Genomic DNA, 17950 nt, shown 5'->3' with positions numbered 1-17950 from the left:
GCATAAGTCAGTTGAGCAACTTCAGGGGATCACAAAACCAACCTGAGAAGCCACAATGAGAATCTAGTGTCATTTTTACAAAAGTGAAACATGGGGCTCGTTGGTTTTTCATTCAACAATTCCATGTAACAAGATTTTAGCCACTCAACAAACATGTACGTGCCGACACTGTTCTAAGCACTGGAGATGCAAAGATAAATAACAGAGGTCTCTCGAATTTGCATTTTTCAAGAAAGTCTAACTGCAAAATTACAAGGCAGTCACATAGCTCATCAGTATACAGATAAACAGGAGCATGGAGATGGGGCCGGCTGTGCTTGGGGCGTATGAGGTGTGTGTGTGTGGGGGGGGGGGGGTGTTGAGTTCATGCAGCTAACTGAAGGGAAAGCTCTGGTTTCCAGGTTAGTCCTGGTTCTACCACAGCTATGTAGATGTCGGACGGGGACACATGGAAAGAAAATGTAATGCTTTGAATTTCCCTGACAGTCTTCTATTTAGTTGGGATTTTGTCAGTTGTCATTGAATGTCCTGCTCTGGAACAGATTCTCATTCTTTCCTTGAAGTTATGAAATGAAGACCAGAAAATGGTAGATATTTTTGCTGCAGCCGCTGGAGAAAGCCACAAATCTTTGGAAAACACTTCATACGAATTCAGAACAAATCAAGTAGACACCTGTAATTTCTCCAGTCAGGGGAATTTACCCAGAGGTCTCCTGGACACCTTTTAGAGAAGATAAACTGCGCTGGAATGAGAAAATGAAGGATGTATGTGTGCTCACGAGAGGAGACACAGGCACAGGTGAGCACAGAGGAGAGAAAGGCTGGAAGACACAGCCACCACAGGACTTAAAAACACACACACAGAACCCTCTAAAGCGCTACTAATAGTTATGTTTGGCAACAAGCATAAATTTGGTCTGTCCCAAACCCTGACATATGATAACTCAAGTATTAGGTCATTTTAAAGAATGATTGTTCATTTTTTTAAGTTGGTATTTTTAAAATGTCATCTGTTAGAAATACGTATGATTTATAGGTACAATGATAATGTCTGTGATTTGCTTTAAAACACTTCATGGAGGAGGTGAAGAGTGGTGGGGAGGGAGATACATGAAATAAGATTTTATCAAAATGTTAATTTTTTTAAAAAATGTTTTTTATTTTAGAAAGAGAAGGGAGAGGGACAGGGAGAGGGAAGAGGAGAGAGGAAGGGGAGGGGGAGGGGAGAGCGGGGGGGGGGGGGGGGGGGGGCAGGGAGAGAAGAGACATCAATTAGCTGTCTCTTGCATGCCCTCCATTTGGGGATTGAGTCTGCAGCCCAGGCAAGTTCCCGGACTGCAAATCGAACCGGTGACCTCTCAGTGCCCAGGACTACGCTCAACCAACTGAGCCACACTAGACAGGGGCATCAAAATGTTAATTTCTGAAGTTGAGTGATGGGTATATGAGGGTTCCTTATACTGGTCTCTCTACTTGAATGAATGCCTGGAATTTTCCCTAATGCAAATTTTGTTAACTATTTTGTTAACCCCCCCTTTCCCTTTCTACAGGAGCCATATGGCCTCAGAAAACGCAGTCACCTCCTGTACTGTCACCTAATATGACCCTGTCCTCGATGGGTTAACCACCAATACTGATTCCCACCTCACATTTGACTTTTATATTTTTCTGCCCTTACATACCACAAATAGCGATCGTTTATTGAGTTCTTGCTGTATGCCAGGCACGTGTACTCTTCAGTCCTCACAGCCCATGAGTTAAGGGGTGGGCGCCAGTCCACGGTCTCACCTGAGGACACTGAGGAACCGAGAGCCTGGCTGGCTTACACAGAGAGTTCCACAGCTGGATCCTCATTCCAAAGCCCCTGTCCTTAGCCACCGTGCTCTTTACCCATCTGGAAATGGGAGAGATTCTGATCTCACAAAGAGTGGGGTGGATTATTAAGGATGAAGGAAATATTTTATAAGATCTTTCAGGATCGTTGGCGCGAGATGAGCCTATATTCCAGATTTTCCAGTTTATGGTCTCAACTATTCTGACACCATAAACTCCCTAAGCACAGGCATTTACCACGAGTCCCGACTACTCATTTAGAAAACAGGGTCAATAGATCCGCAGAGAAAGGCCCAACAATGAAACCACTGACAGGTCTGGTGTCTTAAGGCTGTTGGTTCTGGGTTGCTCAGAACACTGGACGTATGATCTCAGCCCTGCTCTGCCGGAACTGTCATCCCAAACAATCCCGACATTGTGACCTCCCAGCAATCCCCACCTCAAAGGACTGGACCAACAGGGACGGGCAGGAAGACAAAGGACAGAAACAAACATGACCTTCTGGGCTAAGATCACAGCAGAAAAGACAAAACAGAACTTGTGGGGCCTCCAGAGAAGGCCCTGAGGCGTTGCACTTGCTTTGCTTTGTCCTTTAAGGGAGTTTTTGCTTTTCCTTAGATTAAAAAAAAAAAAAAAATTGATAGATCTGAAACTAGGATCTGAAAGTCTTACACCTAGCCCAGGGCTAAAGAAATCAGCACCCAAGTAAAACCAAGGGGCAGGGGAAACTTAACTGTTTTGTGGTGCTGAAAGAGGTTGGTGGATTTTAATTGCCTCTTATTAATTGTCAAAGCTGTGGCTCCGATTCCATGGGGGAGAGTAGAAACCCAAATGACCACAATCTCCAGGGCCTTTGGAAATAAAAGAAACACGTCATTGGCCTCTGCCCAGCCCTGACATCCGAGATCACACCTAGACTGAAGGGAATGCTTTCCCCAGTCAAGCATCTTCATGACATCATGGTTTTGAACCAGTCAGGTGCCTGCTAATCCTCTCCCTGCCTCGGGGGTACCGGCCAGAGGGCTGGCATCCTGCCAGATTTGTCTCCACCAGGGAGGAGAGCTAAGAAATTTCGAAACAGATCTGGAACAAGGTCCCTTCTGACTAGCACAAGGCCTGGAGGCTCTTTCCACAGCAGCAGGTGGTCAGAGCAGCAGCTATAAAACCTGAGATGCGAAGGGAAGATACCAGTAAGTTGAATCTCACCTGCTAAGTCACCTTGCACTTGTACGTCCCATGAAGATGCACAAGGATGAGCGGCAATGCACTTAGAGAACGGTCCTTAACTTCTCAAAGCATTGCCACCGGCGATCTTTCTCTCCTTACCCTCTCAATATCCCCGAGAACAGATGAGAAAACTCATCACTTCTGTGACTTGCTCAGAGACGCAGAGCTACGCAGTATCAGAGCTGGGCCAAGAATCCTGATCTCCCAACAGACAGAGCGTCCTCTCTCCATGAAGGTGCTGCCGTAGTGGCCATGGAGGCTCATGCTACCAGGCTGGCCTAACACACATACAGCATCGATGGCAAAAATAGATGCAGAGTGAGAGAAGGGACATGTGATCAGGACAAAACCAAGCTCAACACTTGTCCCCCTTTTTATTCTGGAAAGCTTCAAACACACATAGGTAGGGAGAACAGTACAATAAATCCACAGGTACCCTCCACCCAGCTACAATGATCAAACCAGTTCTCTCGATTCCCACTAGCGCCCAGCATGCCAAACTGCTTCGCAGGTGAGAGGCAAATGACTGCCATGGCTTGGCACCTGCTTGGAACTCCCTAAGTCCTCCAGCACCCGGGGCTGACACAGCCACAGAGGCGGCACAGAGAGATGCCTCAGAGGAAGGGGCTTTGGGTAGACTGGGTGGTGATAAGAGGTCCCAGAGTTAGTTATCAGGTGACCCTAGACTCTGGGGCCTGCATCAGAGAAAACAAATTTGACCTGGGATGGCTCTGGCAAGTCTAGGAGTCTGATCAGAAATTGACAAAATGCTGAGATTAAATTTAATTCAACCAACTTTTTAAAAAAATCCTCACCTGAGGATATTTTTTTCCATTGATCTTTAGAGATGTAGAGAAAGAGTGGAAGGGAGAGAGGAGGGGGGAGAGAGATAAATAACAACATATCGACTGGTTGACTCCACACGCCCCAACCAGGACTGGGGGTAGGAGGGGGGGGGATTGAGTCTGCAACGGAGGTTGGTGCCCTTGGCTGGGAATCGAACCCAAGACCATTTAGTCTGTGGGTTGGTGCTCTAACCACTGAGAAAAACCAGCCAAGGCTCAACCCACTTTTGTTAAGTGATTCCTACGTGCAATTTATAAAGATAAATACAGATTGGTGGCTTGCGAGGCTCAGGTCTACAGGCTGAATAACCTGGAACTTCTCTGCCAAGGGGGCCAATCAATACAAGAGCCTAGAAGAAAGAGGTCAGAGGTCGATGCATCAGAGGGTAACAGGGACTCTGTTCTGAATTCCCACTGGGCTCTCCCATGTCACCTCACTATGGTGCACTCCCTGAGTGCGAGCACCTTTTGTGATTTCCACTTGCTAGTGATGGGCTACTACCACCTTCTGAAAATGCTCCACTAAAGCAGACTGATCACCTGCCGAACTATGAGAGAGGAAGAGCTCTGTGCCCCCTTTCTGAGGATGGAACTGGGGGGAGGGTGAGTGGACACAGGGTACAGCTTCCTCTGAGCTTACATCACATTTACAGTGTTGGGATCTAAATACCCGAAGAAGGGGCGAGCACAACCAGGAGTAGCATCTCTTGAAAACAAAACCAGTGAGGAGAAACAGCAAAGTATCGTAATTAAGATCCCGTGTTCTGGCGCCAAACAGGCCTTGTCTGAATACTGGCTCAGCACCAATTAATCCTGTGACCTTAAGTCATGTGCTCAACTTCCGTGAGCCTCAGTTCCATTTTGAAATCGAGGGCAATAATATTTGCAAAAGAAGGTAATAATATTAGGTTGAACCATACGAAGTTGGCAATTTCACAGACCACACTCTGCCGGTTTTTTTTTTTTTTTGAGAACTAAAGGAAATATTACTAAAGCCTGGCACACAGTAAGCACTCAATAAATGATGGCTACCATCAACAAACAAAGGCAAGCCCACCGTGCCCTGGGCATATGAGGTGGGGCCCGTCGATGTGTTATCACCAAAAAATGACTTTATCTCTTTATTTCTGAAAGCTGAACCAAAAGGTAAATGATGAAAAGATTTCTTCCTACCCCTGTGCTTCATCCATAGATCTACTCCGAGGCAACCACTGTTATGGGTTTCTGTGTCTTTCAGAGATATTCAGTGTATAAACAAGCATTCATGTATATGTTGCATACACACACACACACACACACACACACACACACACAATGGTGGCACACTGAATTTAATATAACCTAGAGACCTTCCTGTATCAATACACATCTCTCTGCCCCATTTCCCCTCCATGCTTTTTAACAGTTTTATTGTATTGTGTGGCTACTACATTAATTTACAGTTATGTGCCACAAAATAATGCTTCAGTCAGTGATGAAGTGCATATACAACGGTTCCCAAAAGATAATGGAGCTGAAAAATTCCTTTTGCTTAGGTACGTCATTGTTGTCATAATGCACGTGACTCACATGTTTGTGGTGATGCTGATGTAAACAAACATACTGCGCTGCCCGTCGTAGAGAAGTACAGCACATACAATCATGTACAGCACATAATACTGGATGATAACAACTATGTTACCGGTTTATGTATTTACTACACAATATGTCTTCTTGTTATTTTAGACTGTACTCTTTCTACTTATTAAAATCTCTTAATGGCCTCACTTTGTCTTGTGATTGATTTAATCTCATGTTTTGTATAGTCACATGCTGCCCAGGCTTATACCCTAGGAGCAATAGTCTAGTGTGCAGTAAGCTTACCACCTAGGTTTAAGTGCACTCCGTGATGTTCGCTCACGATGAAGTCGGAAAACCGTCAAACTCGCCAACTGCTGCATTTAGCAAAACATACCCCCATCGTTAGGTGGTGCTTGACTGTTTTTATGAGTCTCTTTATTAACTGATATTTGGTTGTTTGAAACCTTTTGTTAAAATAAACAATGCTGCAATGAATATTCAATGAGTATACACATCAGACTATTATCTCAAGGATAAAGTCCTGAAATGGAATTGCAGGGTTAAGTAATTTACATTTTTAAATGGCCAAATCGTTCAAATTGCCCTCCTTTGAGGCTATTCTAATTTATACTCCAGCCAACAAAAAGTGCCCATTTCTCCACAGAGGAGGGGAGGGGGGCAGTTTTGAATTAGTTTTTGACAGAAGGGAGAGAGGGCTCAGCAGCCAGCCTGCTGGGAAGTCACCTGGATCAGGAGGGTAGGCACCCTACCATCAGCATGTATGAGGCGCTCTGCAACCCACAAGGAGCACAGACTCTGCACACCGATGCCAGCCTCACAGAGACAAGAAGGGGCCAGGAGGAGGAGCGCAGGGGGAGGAGGGGAGGAGAGTGGAAGGTACAAACTTCCCCCCCTTAGCTGGTGATTCCCGGAGAGGGCAGAAGGTGCATCACATTTTCTCAGCTGTTAGTGTTAATGAGTTGGGGAGCACAGGGTGTACCCCACCGTAACCCAGCTCTGAGCAGACCCCCGCCCCCTCAGCAGCCTACCGGAGGGAGGGTGGCTGGACAGTGGACCAAACCCCTTGGAATTTAGGAGGCTTGGGTTTGGCTTCCACTTTTTAGTTGCGTGAACTTGGGCAAATAATTTTTCTGGGTGTTTCCTCTTTTGTAAAATGGAGATAATAACCTGTAGAAACACTGGGATTGGTGCTTTATAAAGTGTTAAGTGATGTTACCCTATACAGTGTCTGGCGCCTATGTCCCAAAAAGTCTGATGAAGGAACGAACCAGTGACTTTTCCACTGAAATTGTTATTAAAATGATCTTTCAAGCAGAAGTTTCGGCTGGAAGTGCGGCTCTCTGTCTGGAGGAGTTTTACAAGGTGGATTCATAGCAAAAGCTTATGGAGGTGTCCTGGTGGGGAGAGATCCACCAGGGAGCGGACTCTACTCCCAAGCCCCTGCCACCCCCCACGGAGGGCCCCTGGTCCCTAGTGACCGATTCCTCCCTGAGGCTCGTAGGACACAAAGCTCCTGGTGTCACTTGACGCCCAACTTGTTTTCTTTCCTGCACGGCTGACCTGCCTCTGGGAGCCCTAAGAGAACCACCGAGAAATCACAGAAGAGAAAAAGCCGAGATGAGGTGGGGAGGGCAGAGGGAGGGCTGAAACCGAGCGAGAGCACAGGCAACGCTGCGGAGAGCCTGCAAGTGCGCTCCGCGGGCCCCTCCCGGGAGCAACTGGATCCAGCCGGTCGCAAATCCCGGTTCCCCCAGAAGGTCTTCTCCTCGCCTCCCGGTGCGGGCTCCCCAGCCTGACCCGCGCGGCTCCCGGCGCTCCCGGCGGCTGGGAGCTCGGTTCCAGGTGGAGAGGCACCTGCTCCAGAGTCGCCCTCCGGCCGCAGGCAGCCGGTCCTCCCCTCCAAACCCCCTCCGGGCGGGCGCACACCCCCAGCCCAGCCCTGCCCGCGGGGCGCGCGGTGCCACTCACCTCCCGCGAGCTCGCGGGTAACCCCGCCGCGCACCCGGCACCCGGGCGCCCTCCGCGCGCGTCCGCCGCTGACCTTTCGTCGTTTTCGTCCACCGCGGCCGCCGGGTCTCCGTTCCTCGGCAGCAGGGGTCGGGGTGGGCGGGGCGGGGCCTGGAGGGGCGCCCGCAGGCTGGCCGCACAAAGGCGAGGCTAGGCAGGCGAGGCGAGCCGCACCTCCCCGCGCCCCATTCAACGCTCCGCCGCGCTCCCTCCGCCCCGCCCGCGGCTTAAAGGCAGAGCGCCGGCCGGGCTCGGGCCCGCGGCCAGCACAGGAAATGACCTCAGCAGCTCCCGCTCCCACCTCTCCGCTCCGCTCCGCTCCGCTCGTCCCGGCGGTGGGGCCCGTGCGCGGGGGGCTCCCCGATCTCGGTTCCCCAGCTCTCCGCGGAGGCCGCCACTAGCGGCCGCACGGGGCGGCGAGGGCGCCTGGATATGTCCTGCTCCCAGCGAGCGTGGGACCCTCGCAGGAAGGGCGCAAGACCAGACCCCGAGCGCCGCCGCCGCCGCCGCCGCCGAAGGAGGCTCCAGTCTGTGTCTGGCGACCTGTAAAAACTTTATCGCCCGGATGTTTAAGCAGAAGGTCTCATTGCAAACAATCTGTCCCACTGGGGCCCCCGATGTTCTGACTTGTAAGTTGGAAAGGAAAGAAAAGAAAGTCACCGCAGCCCAGGGTAACTTACCTGCGTGCGTATGTATGTATGTGTGTGTGTATGTATGTGTGTGTGTATGTATTTACTTATTTAAAGGAGCCGGCCCAGAAGGCAGAAAGGCAATCCGGACACTGCCTATGGCAGTTTCTTCATGCACCCTTGTTCTTCCAGGGCTTACAGTCCCTCAGCTCACCAGTATAATCCTACACCGGGGTGTGGGAGTGGGGGGTGGGGGGAAGCTTTGGATCACTCAATTTCAGGGTAGGTGGGAATGAGGTAAAAGCTTTCCTCCCCAAAGGAATGAACAGAGGCAAACACCACCAGGACCGGATTCTCCAAAGGAGGTTTAAGAAGACTCAGTCCAGATGGTGGTGAAGGATCCCCTGGCTCCACCCCAGGTTTGAATCTGAACCTCTGGAGGTGAGCTGGGAAATTGCCCAGCTAACAAGTTCCCCAGGTGATTCTCACACACAGTTTTAAGAGCCCAGACATTATGAAAAGATGGTCCCAGTAGTTCAGGTGGCCAAGGGTGAAAGTTCAACTGGGCCAATTGGACCCCTGGGGCTGAACCTGCAAATAGATTCACAGCTCCTGGAGATTGGGATATAGGTCAGCTCCAGTCTGGGACGCTGGCCTCTCCTGTCCCCTTCAACACTCTGGAAATTGCCTAAGGAAGCCCAAAAGCAAGTCGTCTGCAGTTTGTAAGGGAGATCCATTCATTCATACGTTCATTCACTTTGAATTGGTAACCATGTACATAGTATAAATTTCAAATAATGCAGAAGGGCTAACAATGAAAAGTCTTCCACCCTGTCCCTTCCTCCCCAAACACAACTAATGTTGTAAATTTGTTATCTTTTTTTATTAATCTTCACCCGAGGATATTTTTTCCATTGATCTTTAGAAAGAGTGGGAGGAGAGGGAAAGAGAGAGGGAGAGAAAAAACTGATGTGAGAGAGACACATTGATTGCGTCTGGGGTAGGGATGGAACATGCAACAACCCAGGCTCGAGCCCTTGACCAGAACTGAACCTGAGACCCTTTGGTATGAAGGTTGACTCTAATCACTGAACTACACCGGCCAGGGCTGTCAGAAGTTTTTGTGTGTATCCTTTCAAGATATTTATGCATGCAAAAGTATTCATGTATTCATAGATGCATATGTATTCATATCCTTCTTTCAACACTAAGGAAATATCCCTTGCTTTTTTTCCTTTGACATTACCATTGTTGACTCTGAGTGTGACACATCAGCACAATTAAAGATGCCTTATTTTTAATGGCCTCCGAATATTTTTAATGATGGATATTTATGATGTTTTTAATCTCTGGCTATCATATATCTTGCTGTAATGACTGTCTTTGTACATACTTCTTGGTCCACATATATGACTATGGTTTAATACTTGGAAGTGGAATTACTGACTCTAAACACAATGGGAATTTTAAATTCCAGCAGATGCTGCCAAATTACCCTCAAAAGAGACTGCACCAACCTGTACTTCTATCAATGTGTGCGATTGACCCTTCATTCCTGGCCACCACCACCCCTCCCCCCAGGGAAGTGATTTTTCACAAAGAACATAGCTTTGTGAACATTAAATGCATTATGTGCACAGACAATTTTAGAACGTTGCTAACACACAGAAAGGCTCAAGAAAGTGTTAGAGGTTAGTTCCCCTAACCACAGTCCTTTGTGTGATAACCCCTGCTTTGGGGTCTGCTTCAGTCCCAGCTCTGTAAACTTGGGCAAGGTCCTTAGCCTCTTTTGGACCCAGGTTCCTTACCTTTAATACGAGAATGGTAATGTCTCTCTCTGAATTAAATCAGATAAAAGAATTACATACATTTTGGGATCCAATTATTGTCCAATAAGTGATAGCTATTCTTTTTCCCTCAAACTTTCCTCCCAACTTTTTGTTTTGAAAATTTCAAACCTACAGAAGTTACCAAAAAATTACCCATATACTCTTCACCTAGATTTACCAACTATTAACTTATTACCACTCTCTCTCTCTCTCTTTCCCTCTCTGTCTCTCACCCATTTGATAGTTGCACACAACTTTATCTCCTTTTTTCATACAACTTTTTTATCCCCCTTTTTTACACAATTTTTCGACCGTTTACGCCTGAATATTTAGCATGTACCTTTTTAAGAACAAGGGTGAACACCCTAATATCCCACTTAGAATATTTAACACTGATGCAATACTGTCATGTTCGATGCAGGACATATTCTAATTTCCCCAGTTGCCCAATAATGTTCTTTATAGCTGAGTTTTATAGCTCTTCTATTTATTTTTATTACTTCCCACCTAATACTCACCAGAGTGAATGGATGGTTAGAAGAAAATGAGTTCGTCCCCGCCTCTGCTCCAGCGAGAGAGTGACTCCCACAGCCCTAGACGCTGGCATTCTTTGGGGGTTGCAGGTAAGCAATAACCAGGGGTGAGGGCTGCTCACAGGCAGAGCAGCTTCCCATCTAATAACCAGGATTGTCCCACCAGCCACCCTTGCTGATGTTGACTCCTCTGCCTGACCCCAGCCACCCCGTGCTGGCCGCCAGCAACTCCCCCACCTCTTGCAACTCTGGTTGGGTTTCTGGTGTCCTCTCTACAACCCCACTGGTCCCCAGTCAGCAGAGGCAGCTGTTCTGACTCCAATGAGACCTGGCTCCTATATCACCCTGAACCACCCCACCCCACCCCACCCCACCTCAGGAATGAATCCCTATGACCTTTAGGCTGGTGTATCCAACTTAAACCTGAGATTAAGGGTTGGGATGACTGAGTCAGTGTCTTTTTCCTGTGATCTCTCTGTCCTATGGCACTTTCTATATGGCCCTTCCTGGAACTGAGGCTGAGGGTCAAATTGTGGCCTCTCGCCAAATCCAGACAATGACATCAGCTGACATCTACATCCCTCTCTTCTCCCCGCCTCAGTTATGGTAGCTGACTTTTAAGTTGTCCCAAGTGCGCCCCTCAGTGCCCAGCTCTAAGCTTGAATGAACCATCTCCTTGCTTCCTGGCTCAGTATGTCCTGTTGTAACGGGAGAAATGATTTCTTCAGCCTAGCTACCTTCAGGTCAGAGAATTTGAGAGCAGGAGAAAAAGGCAGGATTATGAAAGAGTTACCACAGCTGAGGGGGACTTTGTAAAACTGAAGTAAAGAAAAAGCCATCTTGGGCTGGTGCTGTAGTGGGAGAGGGAGGAGAGCAGGAAAGGCGGGGGGAGCCGGGGGCCTGGGAAGCCTGCTGGGAAGGCTCTGACCCCCAGGCCCCTATAAGGATCCTTGGAGAAATGGTACCCACCACACCTACAGCTTGTTCCGCTTGGTGGTAGCTTCTTATAAGTGGCCTACAGCAGAGAGAGAGGAAGAAAGCCACCATGTGCCCAGAGTCCAGGGGTCACTTGGGTCATTGAAACTGAGGGCCTCCTTCTCTCTTCTGAGGGGAGGATGAGGCCTGGATGGGCCCTCATTGTGAATAGCTCTGGGCCAATGTGGCCCTTTGGCAATCGTCAAGTTCTTTTCCTTTTTTAGTCCTCACCCAAGAATAGGATTTTTAAAAAATTCTTTTATTGGCTAGAGAATGAAACATTCTCTTTTTTTTCCTTTTAATATATTTTTATTGATTTCAGAGAGGAAGGGAGAAGGAGAGAGAGATAGAAACATCAATGATGTGTGAGAATCATTGATCATTTACCTCCTGTATGCCCCCTACTGGGGATTGAGCCCGCAACCTGGGCATGTGCCTTTGACCAGAATTGGACCTGGGACCCTTCAGTCCACAGGCCGACACTCTGTCCATTGAGCCAAACCAGCTAGGGCTGATGTTACAGATTTTAGAGAGAGAAGAGAGAGAAACATGGATGTGAGAGAAAAACATCGATTAGTTGCTTCCCGTACGTGCCCCGACCTGGGATTGATTGAACTCGAAAGTCAGGTTCATATATTTGCCGCCACTGGAGATGAGAGGTGAGTGGAGGCCATTTGTCCCTTCCTACAGGTGGGATATTAAAAATGGCCGAGGCCTAAATCTGGCAAATATACAAACATTTATTAGCAGGCGGGCACAAAAAGCCCCACAGGCTTCAAGGGAGCTGGCCTGTCTGCTTTGTGCACATCCTTCGTGCAAGGGCCCAAGTTCGTGGTTGGCAAACTGCAGCTCACGAGCCACATGCGGCTCTTTGGCCCCTTGAGTGTGGCTCTTCCTAAGCCTTAGGAGTACCCTAATTAAGTTAATAACAATGTACCTACCTATATAGTTTAAGTTTAAAAAATTCGGCTCTCAAAAGAAATTTCAATCGTTGTACTGTTGATATTTGGCTCTGTTGACTAATGAGTTTGCCGACCACTGGCCCAAATCATCTTTCTGGCTATCTCCATGTTTTGAAAAGCACTTATTTCACCAACAGAGGATTGTTTCTAGTATCCCTCAAGCACATTCAGCCCACTGTGTAGAGTTGGATGACGGTTGAAGTGTTTATGTAACCACCCTCTTGCGTGTGGATGCCTGATTAGAGTGCTTCAGACGCTAACTAACCACTCTAGGGCTGAGAGGAGAGTCGGGGTATATACACACACCACATGGTTTAGACTGAATACATTTCTACAGAATCTGTGCCTGGTTCCCTAGGCAGCACTGTGGGAAAGAATGGGGACCTTGAAACTGACCAGACCTCAGTTCAATCCCAGCTTTACAGCTTTACCATTTCTGTGCTGATGTAATCCTGGGGGGGGGGGGGGGCAGGGGGGGACAAGGGGGGGAGGAGGGCGGGCTTGCATAAATGCTTTCTGCTTCATTTCTCATTTGTAAAATGGTCACAATAATTCTTAACTGTTAGTTAGGGTTGTTGAAAGGATTCAGTGAGATAATATAATGTGCTGGGGTCCAGCCCCAGCAGGTCCAGGGGTTCCCAAAGGTGTGGACGGAGTCGGCAAAGAAGGAATGACACGGAGGCAGCGTTCAGTTGATCATCATAGCGAGGTTCTTTTTTTTTGTCCTGTTACATCTGTATTTATACCAGTTGATTTTAATCCTATCCATTCTATTCCAAAGGTTAGGGCGTTTGTTATCTCCATTCCAAGGTTGTTCGTAGTTAAAGTGATTAACTACTCGCCTGGCACTTAGTTAAGGGGTTTTACTGATTCCCTTCCTTAGTCCTGTTAATTCCTAACTCCAGGGAAAAATCCTCACCTGGGGAAACAACCTTTCTCTGGGAGGTGGTCCTGTTTAAAACACATAGCACTAAGAGGGGGAGCAAACATGCCATATACGCCAGGTCCCTTGAAACATAAGCTGTGCAGATGTTTCTTCCCTGCAGCAACTGTGTCAAGCAGCAAGGGTGGACCGGCTTCCGGCAATAATGTCTGGTACAGTAGCAAGTTCTGTATAAAGGGTAGCTTTTGTTACTCCTTGAACAAATATTTGCTGGAGGATTAATGTTTACCAGCTTCTCTACTAGGTTTCCAGATACCTGCTCTACTGCGTCAGAGGTGGAATCTGTTCTCAGGGCATTCTCTTTGTTATGAGATTGCCATCGATAAGCAAGATGGCCTGAGAGATAAAGAACTAGGAGAACTGGTGAGACGTTTGTTTGACAATCCATTTTCCCCAGAGACCCCACTTCCCAACCCCATTTGTTTTCTCTGAACTGGGCTCTGGGCTCCAAAGAGACCCCTCCTGACTCACCAAGCCCTCCTAAATTAAGCACCCATTCTGCTGTCTTCAGGGCCTGGTTCTGTTGCTGTTGGAAAGAGAGTAAAGGGAAAGAGGGACAGGAAAGAGGAGAAGGGGGAGGGGCCCTAGATTTCCAGGAGCCCTGGTCAGTCCTGGTCCAGCCCTCTGCCCAGAGCTAGGTGCTGGGAGCCGGTCCATGCTTGCTGTTTCAAGGGACCTGGCATATATGGCATACTGTTCTTAATATGTTTGCTCACCTTCTTGGCACTATGTGTTTTAACCAAGGTCTCTGAGAAAGGTTGTTTCCCCAGGTAGGGATTTTCCCCTGAAGTTAGGGAGGGAATAAAACCTCTCAACTAAGTGCCAGGTGGGTAATTAATCACTTTAACTAGGAACAATCATGCTTAAGCTGCATAATCTTTACTCCCTGGAATGGAGATAAGAAACGCCCTAACCTTTGTAATAGAGATTGATAGGATTGAATCAACTGGTATAAATACAGATGTAATAAGACAGCAAGAGACAGAACTCAGAAAACAGAATGAAGAAGACAGAACCTACACAGAACTAGAGACAGAAGAACTTCGCTGGAGAGAACATGGCAAAAGATCCTGGACTGAACCTGACTACAGAAATTGGCAAGAGAACCTGACTAGAACCTGGTGACTGAACCTGGCTGAAGAACCTAGCGAGGGAACATGGCTACAGAACCTGGCTGGAGAACCTAGCAAGAGAACATGGACACAGAACCTGGCTGGAGATCCTAACCAGAACTTGGCTAGAGAACCTCGCTATGATGATCATCTGAATGCCCTCTCCGTGTCATTCCTTCTTCACTAACTCCATCCACACCTTTGGGGACCCCTGGACCTGCTGGGGCTCGACCCCAGCAGCTAGGGGCAAAGCTTGGGAGCTCTTGGGATTCAGAGAAGTCAGGAGGCTAGTTCCGCTGATTCTCTGCAAGCAGCCAGGGCAACCACTCAGAGAGGCTCAGAGTCGTCATCCAAGTGGGACTGGGAGGGCAGGGGTCAGACATGCAAAGTGCTGGGACAGGGTAGGAAGAACACGAGGTGGCCCAGAGGCAGAATTCTGTGAGTGTGTGTGTGTGTGTGTGTACGTTGGGGGAGGGAGAGATGTCCTAACTTTGAGCATGGACTCTTCTTTCACTTATTCCTTCCGTTGCTCATTAACAAATATTTACTATTTCCCAGACACTGTGTGAAGAAACAGCGTGACCAATAAACTCAGGGCACAGGCTTCCGAACCAGGCATGCCTGCCGTTGAATCCTGGCTGTTCCCAGCAGGGATCATGGGGAAGAACAGATGTAATGACCACACATATCACTGCAAATGATCTGTTCCGGGCAGCTGTGGGCTCTGGAGCCAGAGAGCCAGGTGGATGATAGGGGGGTGGGGGCTGTTACTTCATGTGTAAAGCAGGAAACCGAATTCTTTCCTTGCAGGGTGGTTTAAAGGTGGAGATAAAGGGTCTGCCCTAGTGGTTGGCATATTATAGGCATCTAGTAAGTGTTATTAAATGAAAGTGTTAAAGGGGTAAAGAACTAGCAAGATGCCCAAAAACTAGAGGCTTGGAAACTAACAAAAGCGGCATGGGTGGAAGGAAGGTCTGGTGGAGGAGGACTCCAATGAGAAGGTAGGCAGTGATTCTCCATCTAACCTCATGCCATAAAATCCTGGGGGCACTGATTAGAATATGGATTCATATCCCGGGCATTGGGATCAGCAGGCCCAGGGGCCTGTATTTTCATGGTCTTTAGGACCAGTAGGGTGCCTGGCAGTGACTGGTTTGTCATACATCATCTCTAACACTCTACGATCTTCTCAGAGAGCAACAACAGTGGAGGAACACAGGGTAGAACTGATGTAATTGCAATATATATCAGTGTAAAATGATCTGTCCAGTGCAGCTGTGGGCTCCCCAAGCAGGAGAGAGCCAGGAGGAGGGGGGCCCAGTAGGGGGAGGGGGAAAGGGGCAGAGGAGATGTCAGGGAGGGAGAAATGGGAGCTAAGTTGGGAGCTGATGGAACTCAGGGAATGAGGACTGGGTAAATCCAGCCTTTGGACTGGGATTCTAGATCATTTTACAAATGATAGCATCATGGTTTTCAACCAGCTGCCTTATCTCCATCATAAACAATGGCTACTCACAGGAGGGCTGGGCAGGGCCCAGATCCAACTAGCAGGCTGGTTCTAAAGCAGCTGGGAGAGTCCGTGTGGGAAGAGATTCCAGGTTCTGAGAAGCCAAGGAAACTCAGGCCAACCAGGGAGCTAGTTTTGGCCCCTTGGCTCCTTTTCTGTGTCATGTGTGTAGCGGTTCCAGACACTTAAATTCTCAAGGTGACCGTGTGTGGCCTCTGGGGTCCTGCTTCTAGAGTTCAAATCCCAGCTCTGGCACGTAGCTCAGTACTGGCATTTAGTTAGTACTCAGTAGAGGCCGGCCATTATTATCTCTTCCGCTGATGACAGACGTAAGCTGAGAGAAAGGAAAGTCTTCCTCCCACCCCTATTTTACCCCCACACTCAATTCTGCCCGAGTTTCCCACCAGCTCGTCCCAGAGTCGAGCAGTGTGAGAGGGCTGGTGAGCCAGGGTTCTGCTTTCATACATTTAATACATGTTTGGGAAGTGTCCACTGTGGGCCAGGATGGAGGGGAGGGAGAGTGTGGGAGTCGGTGGCTCACTCCAGGGCGAACCGGACCTTGGAGGGCCTCTCTGCCTCCCCTCCTGGAAGCAACTGCTTCACCTGACAGGAAGCGGCCTACTGTCTGGGGTGGGGACCTGCACGTAGGGCTTGAGACTGTTTCCTCTGCTTCAGGGATGCACGCCTTCCTCCACAGGGTGCCTTCCAGGCTGAGTGGTTGCTACAAGAGTGAGCCAACACGCGCTCCAGGATTCACAGGGAAGGGAAGACGGGAAATGCATGCATAGATTCAGAAGACACAGCCATCGCAGCTCTTCCCCTTCTTTTCCTCAGCGGCTTGGTGTGAAGCCAATAGGTCTGTTATCTCCTTTGACCAATCAGGCCTTCGTCCTGTGCTTCTGACCATCATGCTCAGGTTCAAGGTTTTTTACTGGAAGTGTCAGGGCTCATAGCCTATTGGAAGCTCTCTTTGCTAGATCCTTTTTGTGAAGGGGGGTTGGTGCAGATGACATAACCTGTCTTCCCTATCAAAGTCCTGGTCGTGACCATTGACCTGCTGGGACATCGCAGGCTATCTCTCATCGCCATCTAGTGGTCAGGGTGGCTTTTCTTTGAAAATTTTTTTCAATTACAGTTGGCACACAATATTACATGAGTTTCAGGTGTACAACACAGTGATTAGAGTCCAGTGGTTCTCAACCTTCCTAATTTCGTGACCCTTTAATATAGTTCCTCATGTTGTGGTGACCCCCAATTTCATTGTTACAAATCGAACATAATTCAAGCATAGTGATTAATCACAAAAACAATATGTAATTATATATGTGTTTTCTGATGGTCTTAGGCGATCCCTGTGAAAGGGTCGTTCGACCCCCAAAGGGGTTGCGACCCACAGGCTGAGAACTGCTGGATTAGTCATTTATATTAAGTGATCTCCCTGATAAGTCTAGTACCCCCCCCCCCCATCTGACACCTAGGATGGCTTGTTTTCTTAAAGGGCCCTGAACCCCAGCATTTCTACTCCCATCCACACCTAGGGCCAGATCCGTTCCCTTCTGATCTGACCACAGCATGCTTTAGTCACGTCAGAAGATGGTTAATGGGCCTTTAATCTCTGTCTAGAGTGGAGACTTAAAACTCTGCATACTTCGTTCCTATTCAATTTTGCATAATTTCAGAAAAGGGGATTGGGAAATTTCACGGTATTAGGATTGGGGTGAAGTAAGGAAGATGGAAAGAACATCCCCCCATTCCCAGGTCTGGATGCCTGGCTCCAGCAATGCACACCACCAGCTGGGCACTTATTCCATGTCACCCAGTCATGCCACGAGGGCAAGGGACTGGAAGAATCTCTTCCGGGCAAAGTCCAAGCTGTGGATGAAGGATCACCTTTGCTCTGCCACAGGTTAAGTGATAGGACATAGAGCTGGAACCAAACTGCTCAGGCGGGATAGTGAGGGCATCCA

The 17950-nt window shown here is 48.3% G+C and overlaps 1 protein-coding gene across 6 annotated transcripts in view; it reads right to left on the bottom strand.

Annotated features, from left to right (window-relative positions):
* The window catches only part of PLEKHH1 (pleckstrin homology, MyTH4 and FERM domain containing H1), a 52200-nt gene extending 44507 nt beyond the window's left edge, over positions 1 to 7693 (bottom strand). For 5 of the 6 annotated variants that reach the window (XR_004967727.1, XR_004967728.1, XM_036310557.1 and 2 more), the window contains exon 1: positions 7455 to 7693. The gene's annotated coding sequence lies outside the window, so the exon portion shown is untranslated. The remainder of the gene's footprint in view (positions 1 to 7454) is intronic. The other variant, XM_036310564.1, reaches the window with a different exon arrangement.
* Positions 7694 to 17950: the final 10257 nt, after the last annotated feature.

The sequence above is a fragment of the Myotis myotis genome, unplaced genomic scaffold (assembly GCF_014108235.1).
Source record: "Myotis myotis isolate mMyoMyo1 unplaced genomic scaffold, mMyoMyo1.p scaffold_m19_p_1, whole genome shotgun sequence".
NCBI lineage: Eukaryota > Metazoa > Chordata > Mammalia > Chiroptera > Vespertilionidae > Myotis > Myotis myotis.
This window is presented reverse-complemented; position numbering and strand designations above follow the sequence as displayed.